Raw genomic sequence first — 17,496 nt, forward strand, 5'->3', positions numbered from 1 at the left:
AACTACAATCTTGATGAAACAACTCTTGATGAAATCTATGGAATGCTCAAGACTCATGAACTTGAGATGGAACAAAGAAGCAAGAGGAAAGGAGGAAAGTCAAGGACAGTTGCTCTCAAGGCTGAAGAGGAATCCCCCAAAGCACCTTCCTCAAAGAAAGACAAGGGTAAAGCTCTTTTCATAAAGTCTGATACTGAGTCATCAAGTTCTGAGAGTGATGATGACTCAGATTCTGAAGGCTTGCCTGAAACTGATGCTGATGAGGAGATGATAAAGCTGTGTGCTCTTATGGTGAAAGGAATCACAAAGATTGCATACAGGAAGTTCAGGAAGGGAAAGAAGTTTTCCAGGAAAGGCATAAGTTCTGATAAGAAGAATTTCAGAAGATCTGAAGGAAGAGGAGGAAAGTCTGACAGAGGAGATTACGCCAATGTTAAATGTTATAATTGTGGTGAGAAAGACCACATATCTCCTGATTGAAAGAAGACCAAGAGTGACAAAGGCAAAGCTCTTGTCACAAAGCAGAAAAGCTGGACAGACACCTCAGACTCTGAAAGTGAGGAGAACTATGCATTGATGGCAAATGCTGATAAATCAAGTTCTGAGAGCAGTTCTGAAGCTGCTGAAATAAAGGTACCTCAGACTACTTATGCTTTTCATACTGATGATATTAATGAGTTGAGAAGATATCTTAAAACCATGTTTGTTAGTTATAGAGATCAAACTTTAACATGTGAAAGATTAACTTCTGAAAATCTTGCTTTTAGGAAAAGAAATGATTTCTTAGAAAAAGAGTTAGTCATGTTCCATCAAACTCAGAAGGATAGAGATGATGCTTTTTATGTTAGGGATGAAGTGCTAAAAATGAATGAATCTCTAAAAACTGAGTTAGAGAAGGAGAGAGAGATTATTAGGACTTGGACTAACTCTGGCAAAATAACTCAAAATTTGCTAAGCAGTGGAAACTGGAAAGAGGGCTTAGGTTATGGAGAAAATAAAAATGAAAAAGGAACTGTAGAAATTAAGCCTGTTGATAAGCAAAAGCCGAAGTTAAAACCTGTTAAGTTTGTAACTGAAAAATCTGAAAATGAGAAATCAGAAGTTAAAAAGGAATTAGCTTCTGACAAACTAAAACAGGAAAAGACAGCTGAAGTTAACATAGGCTTAATGACAAAGAAGCAGCTTAAGCATAAGCTGAAAGATGTTAAGAATGCAAACAAGGTAAAATCACCTAGGAAAAACAGGAATGAAAAGGAAGGTGTGAATAAAAGCAATAACTATAAATCTGTTTCTGATGCTCCTAGGAAAGCATGTCATAACTGTGGAAGTTCTAACCATCTGGTTTCTTTTTGCAGGAAGAATAAGAATATTAACTCCTTATCTTCAAAATCAGGAGTTAAGAGTCAGTCTGTTAGATACAAACCACAAAATCCTTGTTTTCATTGTGGTAGTTTATGGCATTCCATTTATACTTGTAAGGAATATCATAGTTTGTACTATGATTATTATCAAATAAAACCTTCTTTAAAGAAAGTTTCTGTTGTTCCTTCTAGTGTAAGTTCTGATTCAAAGTCTGGTAGTATAAGTTCTGATAAGAAATCTGATGCTAAATCCGCTGCAAATGTTAACAAACCTAAAAAGGCCAAAGGATCCAAGCAAGTCTGGGTCCTTAAAACTAATAATTAGTGGTCTTTTTGATTGCAGGGCAACAGGAAAAATATTTTAGTTCTGGACAGTGGATGTTCAGGACATATGACTGGAAATAAGGCCCTGCTATCAGACTTTGTGGAGAAAGCTGGCCCAAGTGTTTCTTATGGAGATGGCAACATTGGAAAAACTTTGGGATATGGCAATATCAATATTGGGAATGTCATCATTAAAGATGTAGCTCTGGTCTCAGGACTTAAACACAACTTACTGAGTATAAGTCAAATCTGTGACAGAGGTTATCATGTTGATTTCTTTGCAGAATATTGTGAAATAGTTAGTAAATCTAAAGGAAAAGTTGTTCTGAAGGGATTCAGGCGTGGTAACATTTATGAAGCTAAGCTTTCAACAAGTTCTGATGGTTCTGCAATCTATTTAGTGAGTAGAGCCTCAATTGAAGAAAGCTGGAATTGGCACAAGAAACTCTCTCATTTAAACTTCAACAAGATAAATGAACTGATCAAGAAAGATCTTGTGAGAGGACTGCCAAAATCAGTGTTTGCTCCTGATGGTCTTTGTGACTCATGTCAGAAGGCCAAACAAAGAAAATCTTCATTCAAGAGCAAGACTGAATCATCAATTCTTGAGCCTTATTATCTACTTCATGTTGATCTATTTGGTCCAGTGAATGTCATGTCTATTGCAAAGAAGAAATATGCGTTGGTCATAGTAGATGAGTTCACCAGATACACATGGGTGTATTTCTTGCACACAAAAAGTGAAACTGCATCTATCCTGATTGATCATGTCAAACATCTGGATAAATTGATCAAAGATTCTGTGAAAATTTTGAGGAGTGATAATGGCACTGAATTCAAGAATCTGATAATGGAAGAGTTCTGCAAAAATCATGGAATAAAGCAGGAATTTTCTGCTCCTGGAACTCCACAGCAAAATGGAGTTGTTGAAAGGAAGAATAGAACTCTCATTGAAGCTGCACGAACAATGCTTGAAGAAGCAAAGCTTCCAACCTATTTCTGGGCTGAAGCTGTGCAGACTGCTTGTTTTACTCAAAATGCAACACTCATTAACAAGCATGGAAAAACACCATATGAGATGGTGAAGAACAAGAAGCCAAATCTGAAATACTTTCATGTATTTGGATGTAAGTGTTTTGTTCTCAAGACTCATCCTGAACTGCTATCCAAGTTTGATCTAAAAGCTGATGAGGGAATCTTTGTTGGATATCCACTTTCCACAAAAGCCTTCAGAGTCTATAATTTGAGAACAAAAGTGGTCATGGAATCTATCAATGTCTCTTTTGATGACAAGAAGATCACTGGACTTGAAGATTGCATTGATCATGATCAGCTGAGATTTGAAAATGAAGATTCATATTCTGATACCTTAAGTCCTGACAGTCTAAGTCCTGATACTGTAAACTCTGATGGATTAAACTCTGATGTTATTGAAACTGTGGTGACTACGTCAAAGGAAGATGCACCAATGCAGGGGGAGCATACTCAAGATATTATCACATCTCAAGAAGCATCAGAACATACATCTGGCTCTTCAAGTTCTGATTCGTCAAGTTCTGATAAGCCAAGTACTGACAGTGCTGAAAATCTAAATGCTGAAGGATCCAACTCAGAGAGCATAGTTTCAGGGGGAGCATCAGAAAATGAAAACGAAGACAGCATGAATCATGGGGGAGCATCCAGTTCTAGAGAAAACCTTCCATCTTCAAGGAAGTGGACAAAATCACATACACCTGATTTGATAATTGGAAATCCTGATGCAGGTGTCAGAACTAGAACAGGTACTTCGAATGAATGTCTTTACAATTCTTTTCTCTCTCAGTCTGAGCCAAAGAAAGTGGAAGAAGCTCTTCAAGATGCTGATTGGGTGCAAGCAATGCAGGAAGAGTTGAATGAATTTGAAAGAAACAAAGTCTGGACCTTAGTGCCAAGACCTAAGAATAGATCTGTTGTTGGTACAAAATGGGTATTCAGAAACAAAACTGACAGTGATGGCATAATTGTAAGGAACAAGGCAAGGCTGGTTGCAAAAGGATATTCTCAACAGGAGGGAATTGACTATGATGAAACATTTGCGCCAGTTGCTAGGTTAGAAGCCATAAGGATATTCATGGCTTATGCTGCTCACAAAAAGTTTACTGTCTTTCAAATGGATGTGAAAAGTGCTTTTCTCAATGGAGAATTGGAGGAGGAAGTATATGTTGAACAACCTCCAGGCTTTGTAGATTCCAAACATCCAGATTATGTCTACAGGCTTGATAAAGCACTTTATGGACTTAAGCAAGCTCCTAGATCATGGTATGAGACTTTAGCTCAGTTTTTTCTGGAAAGTGGATTCAACAGAGGAACTATTGACAAAACACTATTCTATCTCAACCATGGCAAGGACTTACTTTTGGTCCAGATTTATGTTGATGATATCATCTTTGGGTCTCCAAATGACAAACTTTGCAAAAAGTTTGTCAAACTAATGCAGTCAAGATATCAGATGAGTATGATGGGAGAACTTAGTTATTTTCTGGGCCTTCAAGTCAAGCAGAGTGAAGAAGGCACTTTTATTTGTCAATCTAAGTACACCAGAAACTTGCTGAAGAAATTTGGAATGCAAGACTGTTCAAGTGCATCCACTCCCATGGCCACTGCAACAAAACTGGATAAGGATACTGGTAATTCAGTAGATATTACTGATTACAGAGGTATGATTGGCTCACTTCTCTATCTAACTGCTAGTAGACCAGATATCATGTTTGCTACCTGTCTTTGTGCAAGATTTCAAGCAGATCCAAGAGAACCTCACTTAACAGCTGTAAAAAGAATCTTTAAGTATCTTAAAGGAACAGCTGATCTAGGATTATGGTATCCTAGAGAATCAGATTTTAAATTAATAGGTTACTCAGATGCAGATTTTGCAGGTTGCAAAATTGACAGGAAAAGCACAAGTGGAAGCTGCCAATTTCTTGGAGGCAGATTGGTTTCTTGGTATAGCAAGAAACAAAAGTCAATTTCCACATCAACTGCAGAAGCAGAGTATATTGCTGCAGGAAGCTGCTGTGCACAGATTCTTTGGATGAAGAATCAGTTACTGGATTATGGGTTAACATATTTCAAAATCCCTATTTACTGTGATAATCAAAGTGCTATTGCTATGACAGGTAATCCAGTTCAACACTCTATGACAAAGCACATCAGCATCAGGTACCATTTCATCAGGGAACATGTGGATGAAGGTACAGTGGAATTGCATTTTGTTCCCACAGATCAACAAGTAGCAGATATCTTCACAAAACCACTGTGTGAAGCTACCTTTACAAGATTGGTAAATGAACTTGGAATGATTTCAGGTTCTTTCTCTAAATCTGCTTAAACTTGTTCTATGTTATCAGACTTTATGATCAGTATTTACAGAATTAATCTCTTTGTGTATTTTGTGCTTAATTGATAAATGTTTTTAAGTACTGACTGTTGTCTGATAATAAGTGATATATCTGTTTAAGTAATCATTCAATCCTATGAGGATAATTGTGCTAGATACTGACCTACTAGTCTTCAATAAACAAATGATCCCATGAAAGAAGTAATTATTTCTGTGGAAATCTTATGACACAAGCAAATTCTGATACTTGAGCTTAGTTTAGTTTACTTTATTCATCTTATTACTAAGTCCCAAATTAGAATAATGCTACTCATCTGTTTAAGTTCTGATTCTAATAAAACTGCTGAATGTACTAAGTGCTGATAAACCTCACTTATCAAAAGAAGAAGAAAAAGAATCAAAGAATAATATCAGGTACTCCTTTGAGATCTAGAGTAAAAATGTGAATGGTACGAACCAAGTGCATAGCTGGTATTAAGTAAATATGCATTAGAAAAGCAAACTATTTTCTTGGTGACTTTTCACACTCTATGATTACTGGAGAAATACTCTGATAATAGCATAAATTCTGATAAGCAGTCGTAACTCACTTACACTGAGAAGCCACTGTAAAATAGAATTTAAAAAGATGCATAAAATTAGCACAAAAACAGTTGAGGTGGACTCATGCATGAACTCATTTATCAGTAGGTTTCAGGATAATGACAGCTCTTTAGCAAAATTTTAATTATGACTTATTTCTAAGATGTACTGAAGTAAATCAGACTTTACTCTTTATTAGTTATTTAGCTTAATGCACACACAAATCACTCCATATGAATGATGAAATTTTTATGGTGGTCTATGTTCTTTTAGACAAACAGTCACTGTGTCACCTTGCACAAATTCTGAGGACACGTTCTAGTTATATGTTCTGATGATTAAGTTCTGAAGACTATAACTCAGAACTTGTATGAAAACTTACTAAGATAGATATTCCTTGTTCGAGTTAAGACATTATGTTCTGATGACTGTTAAGTTCTGGTATAGGTCTAAGTTCTGATTTTTCAGTCTAACCCTTTACTTGACTTATCTGTGAGTAAAATTTGGTAACAGTCTCAGATTAATTTAGAATATGTTGAAGTGGAAGATTAATAGTCTATGGTTAGGACTAATGGCACTCGTCCTTGAACAGTTCACTCTTGTTACATGTGCACATTCCTTTTCAAATGACTGTTATTCTTTTTCAAGTCTAGGGAGACGAGGTAGACTTAACTCTATCTGTCAGCATTAAATATCTTCGCGTCTCCTGGCATTCTCTTGCCTATATAAACAGCCACTTCACATTAGCCTTTCCATCAATTTTTCTCACAATCTTAACTTCATATTCTTTTTCAAAAACATCATGGTCCGATTCAACATGTTTTTGAATTACCAAAATTTTCATATGGAGCTAAGCTGCGCCGACTGGCAGCAGGAGTGGCATGTAACTGCCATTCCTGAAGAGATATGGGGCTCTGTCCCACAGGCGGTGTTGAACCGACTTCTGTTCTTCGAGATGGACTACCAGCTTCATCTTGATCGATTGGAGGAGGAAAGGCGGGAAGCTATCCGTCAGCAAGAGCGAATCATTCAACTCGCTATCTTGTTTGTCGAAGATAGGAAGAGGAAGATGACTTAATCTCGTCTTCTTCCTGTTCTTCTTCATCCTCAGCTTTGTCAGGCTTCTTAGCTAGGACTAAGGCTGTTGATGTTAGATTTAGAAGCTTAGGACAAGATTGTAAAAGATCTGATGTAATTTCAATTTCATCAATGTATTATTTTGATATATTAATGGAATTTGTTTTTGTCTTATGATCTTGTCTCTGAGAAATTTTGATACGCATTGATAAATCCTGATAAATATTCTGATGATCGTATAAATTGTGTCTGACTTTAAGTTCTGATAATGTTTTATCAGTACTTACTTAACTGATTGATTTTACTCATTCTCACACACAGTTTTTTTTCAGAATATTGATATTGCAGAGTAAAATATTTGAATTAGTGGGAACAGTTTCAATTTTAAATTAAAACTGATTCACCTTGATTAATGGAATCTCGGTAAGTGGAACGGTTTTTCCTTGAAAAACTGCAAGTGGGTGGTAATTATTCCTTATTTACCGTGCCCATTACTTTTTGCCTTCTCTATGTATGACAGGTGTCAAGGTATTTACCACTACTTTTAAATGCATGTCTGCCATGTGTCCTCAACGGTTACTTTTTGTGTATAAGTAAAAGAGAGCAAAGATTGTCAAATCTTTTATTTACCTTTATATTTTATCTCTCTCTTTACTTTTCAACTCTCTCATCTACTGACGATTTTCTTTTAAGAGGCATTTTCTCAAACACATTACAGGTTACCGATTTCTTTCCAAACATAATGGCACCCAAGGACATTCTCTTTGATGGAGCAAAGTTTGTTTCTAATAACTTCTCTGCGATACTAAACACTACAGAGGCACCCTCTGAACTTCATTTCATTCAGGACTTTCTCACTAGTTCTGATATTGGGTTTGCTCTAACTGAGCCTACATCCATTTCTGGAGTTCAAGTACTGGAGTTTTGGAGGAGTGGAGTATATGACAATGGTGGTGCTCAAGGGTCCCCAAGTTTAATATTTTCATCAGGGGAAAATGAGTATGTTGTGACTCTGTCTACGGTTAGACAGGCATTACAGCTACCTGAGGACTGTGTTTATTCTACTGTTGATGACTCAGTTCTTCAACACATGATGGTTAGTCTGGGATATGAAGGAACATTGACCAAGCTTGGACAGTTGAAGAGATCTTTCATAAGGAGGGAATGGAGTTTCTTCTTTGATTGCATTACCAAAGCTTTCACCAACAAATATTCAAATTTTGATGCAATTCCCATATTCAGCCAACAAATCGGGTATGCACTTCTAAATCACACTGATTTTGATTATGCACGAGCAGTCTTAGGTTTTATTGGGGATAGGATGACAGAAGATCGCAATACTGTATATTTTACAAGATTTTGTCAGCTTATTTATAGTTTTTGTTGTAATCAGCCCCAAAATTTTGGTGATCTAATTCCATCTTTCAGAATAGCTAAGAGAGCTTTTACTGATTTATTATCTTCTGATAATAAAAAGGCTGTGTTAAGACCCCTCTTAATACCTTTATCTGTCAAACAAGCCTTAATCACCTATGATCCTGTTAAGTACACTGCACTTTATCCTGATGTTCAAACATCAGAACCTGGTTCATCAGCACCTACCACCTCTACTCAGCCACCTCAAACCTCTCAACCATCTCTCAGAACATATCTCAAGTCCTATGTGAAGCCTACATCTTCTAAGTCAAAGAGAACAAAGACTGTTTCTCAAACACCTCAGAAGAAGAGGAGGATTACTTTGAGAGATGAATCAGATTCTGAGGAACAGATTCTTTCTTCAGAACCTGTGGTAACTGCAGCTGAGAAAAAGATTTCTCAGAAGGATTCTGAACTTGGAGGATCTAAGCTTCTCAAGAGGCTTAGAAAAATGATAATTCCTGAAACTTCCAAGGACTCTAAATTACCAAGGAAATACAAGAAACAGAGGGCAAAAAGGCCAGTTTCAGATGATGAGGAGGAAGCAGCTAAGGAAGGGGATCAGGAATCTCTGATCTCACAAGAAAAAGAATTTGATCCAGTTACTTCTTCTCCATCCACTCCATCTCAGGAAACTGTATCTGACAAGACTAATTTCCCATCTGTGTCTCTTGGTAATCAAGGCACAAGTGCTGATAATGCTGATCAACACTTAGTTGTGCCTGGAGTAATTTTCTTAGAAGCTACAACAGCAACAAATCTTTTGCCAACACCTGTTACTGATGCTATTCAAACTCCGGAATTATCTAAGTCACCTTCTCTGCATCTAGACACTGATGATCAGACTTTAGGTGAGCATCAGGATATGGCTGTTGATCAGAACTTAGCATCAGATCAGCAATTAGAGGATGCTGACGCCTCCATTGCTACTCACACTGCTATTATATCAGATGATACTGATTCTATAAGTTCTGATGCTGCACATGCTGGAGATACTGGTGATGCTGCTCCAACTGCAAATACTGATGCCGCAGGTCCTTCAGGACACAATCCTCTTTCTAAGTCTGAACTAGTAAAGAAGTTTGTTACAGAGGAACCACCAGTGCCTTGGAGTGAAACTCCTGCAGGACAGGAGTGGACTAAGGAATGTAACTCAGTCTCATGTATTCCATCTGCGTTACATCTTACTGAGCACTTGACTAAAGCTGATGAAATGTTAAATTCTGATGATTTCAAAACTCAGCTTCGTGTCACTGCATTGAGTACTAAACATCTACAAGGTCTTCATTCAACTACTCATGCAGAAATACACAAGATTCAGGAGAACTTTATCAAACAAGAACAAGTTTGGAAACTTGATAAGAAAAAGTTCTTTCAACCATCTATGGACAGGATTGCTTATATTGAGAAGACTCAAGATCGTCAACAAGCACAGATTGATAAAATTCTGCAAAATCAAGCTTCTCAGCAATCACAACTGACTGAAATCCAATCTTCAGTGGAATTGCTTACCTCTCTTCTACTTCCTGCTGATGCCAAAAAGGGGGAGAAAGTGATTAAGTCCAAATGCAAGGATGACAAGACACTGCAAGGAAAGAATGATGAAAAAGATGACCAAGGAAACTCTGGAATGGGTGGAGGTCATAGTCAAGGTAAAAGATTCTCATCAAGAAATGCTGAAATTGCAAGTCACAGGATAAGTTCTGATACTGGGAAGAGAATAAGTTCTGATACTGGTAAAAGAATAAATTCTGATGAACTTCTAGATCTTGATGAAGAAATGTCAAGACAGTTATTTCTTCAAGAAAATCCAGGAATGGACTTGGAAAGTTTAAAGGAAGAAGAAGCTAGACTTAAATCAAAGAAAGCCACATCTAAATCTGAAGCTTCTGGTAAAAAAATCACTTCCAAAACTGAAAGGTATTGTGATTAAAGAAAAGGCACAAACTGAAGCAACATTTGCTAAATCACAACCAAAGATAGATCCAAGATCCAAGGGTAAAGAAAAGGTTGGTGAACCTGTTAAAGTTTATATACCTCCTGTTGATGAAGAAATTACTGATAAAAAAGATAATCTTGCTCTGACTTCAAGAAAAGTTCTTAAAACAACCTCTGACATGGCTCAAGTTGTTCAGAGTCAAGAAATTAAAAGTTCTGATATTCAAAAGAAGCAAGCAACCTCTGACATGGCTCAAGTTGAAGTTGTCTGTAGAATTCAGCTTCATCTTCTTCATTGATATCTAGCTTAGATTGCATATCCTTGAGAGTTTCATTACTGGCAATCTTTAGCTGATCTTCAATTCTGAAAAATCTTCTGACTCTTTTGTTGTCTCTGAACTCCATCAACCAATGAGGTGATTTGTGAATTGTAATACCTCTCTCTTGAATGAGTAAAGTTCTAGGCAAGGCATTGGGCTCCCTCCAAGTTTTCCTTATGTTGGCAATCTTGTTGAGAATCTCAAGCCTGGCAGTCCTGGTAAAGCCAGAATCCTTTTGTATGGCTGAGTAGACTCTAATCAAGGTAGAGTAGCCTTCATTCAGAATTTTGTGAAGAGGCCATGTTCTTTCCCCGGCTCCTTTGTATTTGAACACTAGTCTTTCTGGTAGCTATCTGTAGGCAGCTATTCCCCTTACATCCTCCAGCTCATCCAGATAGAGTTCAATGTCTGAAAATTCTTTTATGTCACAGATGTGAACATAATCATCTTTAGAGGTTTGAGGTTTAGGCATAGGCTTCTGTGTGAATTTGATTGAGGCTTTAGAGGGTGTTGATTTGATTCTTCTTTTCTGCTTCTTTGATGGTGTAAAAGAGGTTAGGAAGGTGGGCAATTTGATGGTGTTCCAATCAATTGGTTCCTCCTTAGAAATGATTGGTTCACCATGAATGTTTATGAAGGGGTCAGGCATAATGGGTTCAGGAATAGAGGGTAGTGGTTTGGATATTGATTGGTTTTCTTCAGTCTCATCTACCATCTTTCTCTTTGCATTGACCTTCTTTCTATTCCCTTTCTGCCATTCTTCCTTACTTCTTTCCTCCATCTCAGTACCAACCATGTCCCCTATAGCTCTATCTTCACCTTTGTCTTCAATTTCTTTTTGTTCTTCAGCCTGACTTAACTTTAGCTGTTTTTCAAGCTTTGCTTGTGCTCTTTTGTTAGCCTTTAGCTGTTTGGCTTCTTCCTTCAACCTCTTGGTTTCTTCCCTCTTGGCTATTGAGAATTTGGGATGTCCTTGCATCGCATAGATGCTCTTTCCCTCTCTAAAGATAACAGCCATGTTCCTCCTTACAGCCTCATCCATGTTCTCTTTGAGCTTTATGATACTTCTACCCAAAAGCTTGTCTTCATCAGGCTTTGGAAGAGGAAAATCCACTCCTTTCATTGAGCAAGGCTTAGAGGGTTCTTTGTAGAGTCCTTGTTGAAGCTGTTGTTGGGCTTGAGAACCATAGGTTACAGATCTTTGGAAGAAGTTTCTCCATCCTTATGCCTCCCTACTGGATTGAGTTCCATAATAATTGATTCCACTTTTGTGCTATGCTTCACAGATTGTGATTGAGAGGTTGTAGAACCAAATATTAGTTGCATCTTTTCATCAATCTTCTTTCTTTGCTCTTTGACTTGCAATTCAGCTGCTGCTATCTGGATTAGATCAATTCCATCTAGCTTTCCTTTGACTTGAATTGGTGGAGAAGTTGTGATGACAGGAACTAGCACTTGAGAAATCTGAACTGTTGTAGATGGTTCTCCTTCCCCTTCCCCTTTATTCTCCCCCTTTTTGTTATCATCAAGGGTAGGGGTCAAGCCTTGTGCTTTTGCCAGCTGCATGAGTAGATTTGTTTGAGTTTGTTGATTCTGAAGAATGGTGACCATAGAGTCTTCAATGATTTGAACCCTATCTTCCAATCTGGCCAGCCTCTTGTCAGCATCAGATGCTTTCCTCAGTCTCCCCAACAAATCTTGCATAGTACCATAGGGTATAACTGAATCCAATTTCTCAGCATTGTAGGATTTCAGATCAGCAATGTCCTGCTTGAGCTCATCCACACTTAGATTTTGCTGGTAATGCTGCAACTGCAAGAGATGCAGAGATTCCAAATGAGCTTGAAGAATTGCCTTGGTACCAGCATCTTGAGTCTCCTGAAAGGCCTTCTGAATTGTCATGACTTGTCTGACCAAAGTGACACCAAATTCTCCTGGTGTTGGTGATTTGGCCATTGCCCATTCAGGAAGAGCAGGAGCAGAACTTGGGCCTTCTACTCCCCCTAAGTTCATGCTCTCATTCAAAGAATTAGAGTCATCATCATTAGAATTTACTCCAAATTCTTCAGATGGCTCACCAGCTTGAGAAGGCAGTCTGTTGACAGCAGCTTTGTCTCTGAGAAGAGATTCTGAAGTGTGTACAATGTGTAGTGTCTGTTCTGCCTCCACATTGCCCTGAGCAGCCAAAAATTGAAAGGCTAAAATAGGGTGAGTAAAAGTGTCAGCATCCAAGGAAATATTATCAATGACAGCTTTGTAATGTTGCTGAAATTGTCTTTCCTTATCTGCATCATCCACTTTCATTAACTCACTAGCAATGGCTGGATCCACCCTTATAGCTTCTGTACCTGCCTTTCTCTCAATTTCTCTCTGTTCTTGCATCAGGGGCTCCCCCTGGCTCACACACACCCTCACACCCCACCTTCACCTTCTAAGGTGGCACTCCTCTCACTTACTTTTGCCATGCTGGAAGAAATAGCATGCATTTGGTGACTCTCAACCTCTCCTTTTGCCTGGGAGCAACCCAGCCTCTCACTCAAAAAATCACTCCCTTCCCTCAAGCCTAAAAGTGATTGTACAGTTGCCATGTCCTCTACAGTTGGAATTGTTTCTGTTAAGTGTGTAGAGGCCATCAACGGATAGGGAGTATCCGTTGAAGTAGAAACTGATGGTATCAATGGATAACTGCTGTTAAGCTTATCCGTTGAAGAACAACCATTTGTCAACGGATGAGAGATATCCGTTGAAGAAGGAAATGATGTGGAGATAGAAAGTGACATAATTGTTGAATCTGTGTGGATTGATTTTAGGTGAGGTAACACAGAATCTTCAACTACATCCGAAAGAATTGGCTGATGATCCAACAAATCATCAAAAGGATGATGATCATCAGGTTTTGAGTGGGGCTCCTCCCTGAGTTTTAATGAGGGAGAATCAGGAATTGATGTGAATATCATGTCCACATCCAGAAAGGGTGTTGGAGAGCTTGATGAATGATGTGTTTCTATATTAAGAGAATGGGGCTGTGATTCCACATTTGCTGGAATCACATCAAGCTGAATTTGAGAAGGCACAGATACTGGTGGATGTATCTGTGCTGTGTGTGTCCCTTGTATGGAAACTAGGGTTTTGGTCTTCTTCTTCCTTGAAAAGGCTTTAATTGGTGAATGTGTAGCTTCAGTGTCCCTCCCTCTTTTGTTCTGTGTCCCTGGTTGGGGACTATTTTCAATAGTTACATCCTTTTGGGAGGATGCAACTAGGGATGTGATGGACTCCTTTTGAACCACCAAAGTCTTTTGAGAGACTGTGGCTTGGCTGGTTTGGGTACCACTCACCTCTCCCACCTTATCCTGGGGGGCTTTTTGATGTTCACCCCTCCCCTCACCACTCACACCCTGTTCACTCCCTTCAGGGTTTATGGTAGTTGTTACAACTGTTGTCTTTTGAGAAATAACAGAGGTAGGTTTCTTTGACTTGACTTTGGAAACTTTAGATTTGGTGGCTTTGGTAGGAGCCTGTTTGGACAATGACACAGGTTCCATAGCCACACTAGAAGGCTAAGAAACATTGGGGTTGGAAATAGTAGGAGTTATAGAAACATATACATCACTTACCTGTGGTGCATTCATGATTGGCAAGTATACCAATGGCACCTGGCTGTTGAGGTTCATTCTCAAAAGGTCTGCAAGGACCCTTTTCTCTTGTGCCCAGCATTTGAGTTTATTATTCTCATTGGATATAACCAAACCTTCAGCAACATGGTTAGCCAATAACATAAAGAATCTAGCAAAGTAGATGTTATGTGGTCTATTAGCTTTGTTGCCTAATCTGGAACCTAATTCTAGCATAACACAGTTGCTAAAATTAAAGTACCTATCAGAAACTAGCATATAGAGCATATTAACAAGAGATGAAGTGATAGCATCAAAATTGCTAATCTTCCCAGAGAAAACCTTAATAAAGGCATCTCCAAGAAAACTCCATTCTTTCCTAAGGCCTTTCCTTCTAATACTACCTAAACTAGCAGAATCAAAAGCATAGCCTATGGAATCTAGCATTGCAGAGACATCTTTATCAGTATGTGGTGTCATGGCATTATTCTCAGGCAACTTAAAGCAAGATTGTATATCATCACAATTAATGCAATAGTCCTTACCTTTGAGAGAGAAGGCAATAGTCATATCTGTGGAGTTGAACTCTGCAGTTGTCCAAATTTCCTCAATCACTTCACAGTAGATGGTTGGGGCTTCCAGCATTGCATAGCTCAGTTTGCAGTTCTTGATGAAGTCCATCATCTTGTGATAATCAGAATGGGCTTCATTCTTTTCAACCAAGACTATGAAATTATTCTTTTCATAAACAAATCCTGTTTGAGACATAATTTTGACTACTGGTGCCATTGTTGTGAGTAGAGGTTGCAGAGAAAAACTTGAGAATTGAGAGAGAAAGAGAATGATAATTGCAAGAAAGCGTAAAGTGAAAATAAGAATTTAATTGGGCTTTTATACTTTCTTGAATTAAAACATAAATAAAATAATTAAATGATACTATTAAGTAAGTGACAGCCGTTCAGGAATAAATAAAACTGTAGAATTTCTGAAAACTACCGTAAATACAAATACATACAACACTGTATATCTGTATCAACGGTTGAGTAAAAGAATCAACGGCTGTGACTCACTGACGTGACACATCAACGGATAAGGTAAATAGTTATCCGTTGATGAACAACACCATTTTATCCGTTGAAGGATAAAATTACCAGAAATGTATTTGTCTTTCAACGGATGACGAATATCCGTTGATAGAACAATTTTGGCTTTCAACGGATAGGGAATATCCGTTGACAGGATAAGTCTTGATTAAAGCCAACTTTGTTCTGCAGCAAATTCATTTCAGGCTACAAGACAGATTACATAGATGACATAGATTATGAATAGTTAAGCATACCTAACTCACTTACTAATCTTGTGAATGTTGATTCATCAAGTGGCTTGGTAAATATGTCTGCAATCTGCTTTTCACTTGGAACAAAATGAAGTTCCACTGTACCTTTCATCACATGTTCCCTAATGAAGTGGTACTTGATATCAATGTGCTTGGTTCTTGAGTGCTGCACTGGATTTTCAGTAATGGCAATGGCACTTGTGTTGTCACAAAATATTGGAATTTTGTCAACAGTTATACCATAGTCAAATAACTGGTTCCTCATCCATAGTATTTGTACACAGCAACTACCAGCTGCAATGTACTCAGCTTCAGCTGTTGATGTGGAAACATAATTTTGTTTCTTGCTGAACCATGATACAAGCTTGTTCCCTAGAAATTGACAGGTGACTGTTGTGCTTTTCCTGTCTATTTTGCAACCTGCATAATCTGCATCTGAGTAGCCAATTAGATCAAAACCAGACTCTCTAGGGTACCAAATTCCTAGATTTGGAGTCCCCTTGAGATATCTGAAAATTCTTTTAATAGCCACTAAGTGAGATTCTTTAGGGTCAGCTTGAAATCTAGCACAGAGACAAGTAGAAAACATAATATCAGGTCTACTAGCAGTTAAATATAAAAGTGAGCCAACCATGCCTCTATAACTTGTAATATCCACAGACTTTTCAGCCTTGTTTAATTCAAGCTTAGTGGCAGTGGCCATGGGAGTTTTTACAGGTGAACAATCCATTAAGTCAAATTTCTTTAAAAGATCATAAATATATTTAGTTTGACTAATGAAAATTCCACCACTAACTTGTTTAACTTGTAAACCAAGAAGGTAAGTTAGCTCTCCCATCATGCTCATTTCATATTTACTTTGCATTAATTTAGCAAACTTTTTACAAAGTTTATCATCTGTAGATCCAAATATAATATCATCTACATAAATTTGTACAAGTATCTTAGAGCCATTAACATTTCTAAAGAAGAGAGTTTTGTCAACAGTACCTCTTGTGAAGTGATTATCTAGAAGGAACTTTGACAAAGTCTCATACCAGGCTCTAGGTGCTTGCTTTAGTCCATAGAGTGCTTTCAACAGATAATACACATGGTCTGGAAAATTTGGATCTTCAAAACCAGGAGGTTGGCTTACATAAACTTCTTCTTCCAATTCTCCATTTAGAAATGCACTCTTGACATCCATCTGATAGACTTTGAAATTGGCATTAGCTGCATAGGCTAGAAAGATTCTGATGGCTTCAAGTCTGGCAACTGGAGCAAATGTTTCATCAAAATCTATTCCCTCTTGTTGAGAATAGCCTTTGGCAACCAATCTGGCTTTATTCCTTATGACAATGCCATTTTCATCCATCTTGTTTCTGAATACCCATTTTGTGTCAATAGAGCTCTTGTTCTTTGACTTGGGTACTAGCTTCCATACTTTGTTCCTCTCAAATTGGTTTAGCTCCTCTTGCATTGCTAAAATCCAATCTGGATCCAAAAGAGCTTCTTCCACTCGCTTAGGTTCGTCCTGTGATAGAAAACTACTATACAGACATTCATCTTGAGTAGCCCTTCTAGTTTGTACTTTTGATGTGGCATCACCAATGACCAGTTCAAAAGGATGATTCTTGGTCCATTTCCTTTGAGGTGGTAGATTAGCCCTTGATGAGGTTGCCTCAGTATTGTCATGATGTGAGATAGAATGTTGATTTGTTGAAACTCCCCCTGAGTTGCTGATCCTTTGAAAGGAATTGGGAGTTTTATCAACTGATGAGGTGAATTGATTATTCGTTGACAGAATGTGATCAACGGATGCTTCGTTATGAACTTCAACAGATGATGCACTTTGTCTTTCAACGGATGCTGCATTGCTTCTTTCAACGGAAGCTGAATTATGACTTTCAACGGATGCAGCATTCTGTGCATTATCCAAAGGCAGACTCTGGTTTCTTCTTGAGATGCCTTCTTCATCATTCTCATCTTCACTATCATCATAATATATCTCAATATTGTCAAATTTGAGTCCTTCATGATGTCCCTCATCTGTTAGTCCATCAATCTTTTTATCATCAAACACAACATGTACATATTCCATGACAATGTTGGTTCTTAGATTGTAGACCCTATATGATTTTCCAGCAGAATAACCAACAAAAATTCCTTCATCAGCCTT

Source organism: Apium graveolens, chromosome 9 (genome assembly GCF_009905375.1).
Source record: "Apium graveolens cultivar Ventura chromosome 9, ASM990537v1, whole genome shotgun sequence".
NCBI classification, from domain to species: Eukaryota; Viridiplantae; Streptophyta; class Magnoliopsida; order Apiales; family Apiaceae; genus Apium; species Apium graveolens.